The following is a 5,277-nucleotide window of genomic DNA, read 5'->3' as shown; positions in this document are numbered from 1 at the left end:
ATGTACTCTGCTCCACCTTTTAGCTGTTGTGAAAAATGCTGCTGTGAATATGGGTGTGCAAATACCTTTTTGAGACTGTGCTTTTGGTGCTTTTGGGTATGTAAGCAGAAGCGGCATTGTTAGATCATTGACTGTTACAATTTGAAGGTGGGCATGGATGGCTGCCTCCGTGTCTTCTCTTGCCCGTCAGAGTAGGAGAGGTCCCTGGGACCCTGTGGACCAATTTGAAAACCAGTCAGTCAAATGAACCATTGCAGACTTTGCCATTTCTCCCCCTTCCTTGCCAGGCAGATTTGCCGCTTAAATTATACTTTAGTTATCCCTAGTGGAAACCGCCCTTCGTTCAGCAAATGTTTATCGGTTCCTACTATGTTCCGTGTGGGCAGAAGGAGATAGACAGTAAGCAGTAAACATAAACAAGGAAAGGGTATGGTGTGTCAGAGTGAGGCCTGCTTTGGCCCAGGCGGAGGAGCCAGTGACAGGGATTGGGAGGAGAGGCTGGGGGTGCCATGGTTTCCCTGAGCTGTGAGATTTAAGCAAAGACCAGAAGGAGAGAAGGGAGTTGACCATGTGGTTACCTAGGGGAAGAGCATTTCCGGCAAAGGGAACAGCCCATGCAAAGGCGGGAGCACGCCTGGTGGGACCCTCTGGCAGCCAAAAGGAGGGCGTGTCTGGAGCCAAATGAGTGGAGGACCCGGCAGGAGAAGGGCAGGGTGCACGTGGCCCGGCGGCCACTGTGAGGAGGCTCTGGGTGAGAAGGCAGTGGCTGGAGGATTGGAGCAGGGAAGGGACGTGATCTGACTCTTGTTTGAGTGGAGCTTTCTAGATGCTGTGGGGTGGATAGCTAGGGGTAAGGGCGGAAAGAGGTGGGAGAGGAGGCTCCTGCCAGAGAGATGATGGCAGCTTGTACTCTGCTGGGAGTCAGGGAAGAAGGGCGTGATGATAAATGAGGACAAAACACCCGAGAACCTGGGCGTCCACCCTGGAGCACACTGTTGCCTTCCCGCCCTGCCCCAGCACCCCGCCCCTCCTCCAGGCTCCCGAAGCCAGGGTGGGCTGGGAGCTTGCCCTCCATGCCAACTCCCTCTTTTTCTTTCCAGTCTGTGCTGGGATTGTCCAAAACCCTCCGGGTTCTTCTGTGTTGAAACTGCTGCCGGGACACCTCCTGAGATGGTGCAGTTACCGCCGACCTCCAGCTTAACTTCCCCATAGAGGTATGAAATGAATGGGTTTGTCTCCTAAAATGCTGAGAGTGGGGAGTAAGCTGGGCCTGCCAAGAGCCCCGCTTCTAGGACCATGTCAGGATTGTCTTGGGGTGTGTGTGTGTGTGTGTGTGTGTGTGTGTGTGTGTGTGTCCGCGTTAAACTACAGTCTTCAGAATTTCTGGCTTAACAGCAGTGCTGTAGCTCTGTTTATTACAAAAAGATTTCTTTGGCCCAATGCTTTTCCTTTTCCTTGGGTCGTCAGCCTTCCTCTGACACTGTAGTTATCTCTCTAGTAATGGTTGTTTTTAAAACAGATGTATATATTATTCATTTATTTTTTAATTTGGCTGCATGGGGTTTTAGTTGCAGCATGCAGGATCTTTTGTTGCAGCATGCAAATTCTTAGCTGTGGCATAGAACACTGGCTCTTAGTTCCCCAGTCCAGGATGGAACCTGGCCCCCCTGCATTGGAAGTATGGAGTTTCAGCCACTGGACCACCGGGGAAACCCTACTGATGGTTATTTCACTGAAGTACTGCAGACTCATTTAAAAATTCACCTGTGGCCACTTAACTCTGGAAAAGAGGAAGAGAGAGAGAAAAAGAACATCACAGCCCAGATGCACCGGGCTCCCCTACCCCGCAATCCCCTCGCCAACACACACACACACACACACACACATCAAAATTAAAAAAAAAAAAGGCCACAGTTGGCTCGCTTTTAAGAAAAACAAAAGAAGTTCATTCTTGCATGACATCTTTTAAAGACTAGGTCCTGCAGAACTTCCCCAACCAGGGATTGAACTTGCGCCCCCAGCTGTGGAAGTGCAGTCCTAACCAGTGGACCACCAGGGAAGTCGAAAGGCCTTGGAGTTTTAATGATGATTTAAAGGACTTTCAGGGCTTCCCTGGTGGCTCAGTGGTAAGGAATCCACCCGCCAGTGCCCGAGATTCAGGTTTGATCCCTGGGTCAGAAAGATCCCCTGGAGAAGGAAATGGCAACCCACTCCAGTATTCTTCCCTGGAGAATCCCATGGACGGAGGAGCCTGGCGGGTTACAGTCCGTGGGGTCGCAAAGAGTCAGACACGACTTAGCGACTAAATGACAACAACAGAGGACTTTCAGGGATGATGTTGACCACATCTGATTTTCTCCTCGGTGCTAACTTTGGGATTTTTGCCGCTACAAGAAGGAATCCCACTGCATTGTTTATGGCATCCATCAAGAAATGTGGGTCGAGCACCTCCGTGGCTGCCTGTAAAACCCAGGACAGATGTTTGGGAATGACCAACTCCCCCTACTACTGACAAAAATAACCCAGCCTGTGTTTTCTTTGGTGACTGAGAATATGACCTGTAAGACAAAAGTCATGTTCCCATTTCAGACTGGCCGCCTGCATCCCGCCTCTGGGCCATGAGTCCAGCCGTGGATCGGTGTCCCCCCAGGCACCTCCTGTGTGCGTGTCGTTTCCCTGAGCGGCGGGGCTCTCCTGGGGCAGAGGTGGACCTTTCTCAGCGTTCCTTGGGATCTTCGTGTCACCTGGGCAGGGACAAGATTCCCAGGGAGTCGGGACTACTCCCCGCATCAGTGATGTGCTGGACGGCCCTGTGCACGTGAGGTGGCCCCGGGCACAGAGGCACCTCCAGCCCTGACCAGCAGGGTCTTTTTCTCACCGCAGGAATCCAGCACCCTTTCGCCGTCTCTCTCAGAATCAGTCCAGCTTCTCAGACATACTTGAGACTCTCGGTTCAGCTTTGGACTGGATCCTGATCCCTATCCAGACCAAGGAGTGGAGGCCACTGAGGGCCAGTGTACACGGTCCAGGTGGCGCCCCCCGCCTCCAACCTCAGCCGCCACCACACTCCCGCGATTGAAAGAGTTTAGGGCCCACCCCATCCGACGGGCCAGTCTGTGGAGTTGGAACCCTGGGCTCCTCCATCCCACCATCACGGATGGCTGAGAGTTGCCCTTGTCCATCTTGTTGATTACAAGACCTGCTGGTCAAAGGAATGCGGCTTAATCGTGACTTCACCCACACTGGCTCAGCTGGGCCACATGAGGCCAGGGCTTTGTGAGATAAAGCACTCCCCTTCTAGTGATCAAAAACACAACAAATTTTAATTAAAAAGATTTTTTTTAATTATTAAAGCTCTAATAAAGACTTCCCTGATGGCCCAGTGGTAAAGAATCTACCTTGGATGCAAAGGACTTGGATTCAGTCCCCGGTCAGGACGACCTAGCATCCCACAAGCCACAGAGCGAGTAGGCCCACCTGCCACAGCCCATGTGCTCTGGCACCTCTGCCGCACAAGCAGAGAGTCCACACGCCACAGCGGAAGATCCTGTGTGCCGCGGCTAAGACCTGACTCAGCCAGATAAATGGGTAAATGTTCTTTTAAAAAAGCTCTAATAAGCTTGCGACAGAAAAATGTTAGAAATCCAGAAAAAAAAGAATAAAAACCGATTACTTCTAGGCCCACAGCCCTGCCACCGAATGAAAAGGATCATTAACTTTTTTTTAAAACTGGAGGATAGTTGCTTTACAATGTTACGTTGGCTTCTGCCATACAACAACTCGAATCAGCCGTAAGTATGTGTGTGTATATATATATCCCCTCCCTCTCAAGCCTCCCTCCCACCCCTCTAGGTCATCAGAGAGGGCCAGGCTGGGCTCCCTGTGTTACATAGCAGCTTCCCATTGGCTGTCTGTTTCACATATGGTAGTGTGTATGTTGGTAAAAAAGCAAGGTCTGATGCTGTAAAAAGCAATATTGCACAGGAACCTGGAATATCAGGTCCATGAATCAAGGCAAATTGGAAGTGGTCAAACAGGAGGTGGCAAGAGTGAACGTTGACATTCTAGGAATCAGCAAACTAAAATGGACTGGAATGGGTGAATTTAACTCAGATGACCATTATATCTTCTACTGTGGGCAGGAATCCCTTAGAAGAAATGGAGTAGCCATCATGGTCAACAAAAGCGTCCGAAATGCAGTACTTGGATGCAGTCTCAAAAATGACAGAATGATCTCTGTTCATTTCCAAGGCAAACCATTCAGCATTACGGTGATCCAGGCCTATGCCCCAACCAGTAATGCTGAAGAAGCTGAAGTTGAACGGTTCTATGAAGATCTACAAGACCTTTTAGAACTAACACCCAAAAAAGATGTCCTTTTCATTATAGGGGACTGGAATGCAAAAGTAGGAAGTCCAGACACACCTGGAGTAACAGGCAAATTTGGCCTTGGAGTATGGAATGAAGCAGGGCAAAGGCTAATAGAGTTTTGCCAAGAGAACGCACTGGTCATAGCAAACACCCTCTTCCAACAACACAAGAGAAGACTCTACACATGGACATCACCAGATGGTCAACACCGAAATCAGATTGATTATATTCTTTGCAGCCAAAGATGGAGACGCTCTATACAGTCAGCAAAAACAAGACCAGGAGCTGACTGTGGCTCAGATCATGAACTCCTTATTGCCAAATTCAGACTTAAATTGAAGAAAGTAGGGAAAACCACTAGACCATTCAGGTATGGCCTAAATCAAATCCCTTATGATTATACAATGGAAGTGAGAAATAGATTTAAGGGCCTAGATCTGAGAGATAGAGTGCCTGATGAACTATGGACGGAGGTTTGTGACATTGTACAGGAGACAGGGATCAAGACCATCCCCATGGAAAAGAAATGCAAAAAAACAAAATGGCTGTCTGAGGAGGCCTTACAAATAGCTGTGAAAAGAAGAGAAGTGAAAAACAAAGGAGAAAAGGAAAGATATTCTCATTTGAATGCAGGGTTCCAAAGAATAGCAAGGAGAGATAAGAAAGCCTCCCGCAGCGATCAATGCAAAGAAATAGAGGGAAACAGCAGAATGGGAAAGACTAGACATCTCTTCAAGAAAATTAGAGATACCAAGGGAACATTTCATGCAAAGATGGGCTCGATAAAGGACAGAAATGGTATGGACCTAAGAGAAGCAGAAGCTACTAAGAAGAGGTGGCAAGAATACACAGAAGAACTGTACAAAAAAGATCTTCATGACCCAGATAATCACGATGGTGTGATCA

The 5,277-nt window shown here is 48.9% G+C and overlaps 1 protein-coding gene across 1 annotated transcript in view; it reads left to right on the top strand.

Annotated features, from left to right (window-relative positions):
* The first annotated feature begins 175 nt into the window (after window positions 1–175).
* Window positions 176–5,277, top strand: part of TMCO4 (transmembrane and coiled-coil domains 4) — a 99,318-nt gene continuing 94,216 nt past the window's right edge. Inside the window, exon 1 of the mRNA XM_010829943.1 lies at window positions 176–1,214. The gene's annotated coding sequence lies outside the window, so the exon portion shown is untranslated. The remainder of the gene's footprint in view (window positions 1,215–5,277) is intronic.

The sequence above is a fragment of the Bison bison genome, unplaced genomic scaffold (assembly GCF_000754665.1).
Source record: "Bison bison bison isolate TAMUID 2011002044 unplaced genomic scaffold, Bison_UMD1.0 scf7180017864516, whole genome shotgun sequence".
NCBI classification, from domain to species: Eukaryota; Metazoa; Chordata; class Mammalia; order Artiodactyla; family Bovidae; genus Bison; species Bison bison.
This window is presented reverse-complemented; position numbering and strand designations above follow the sequence as displayed.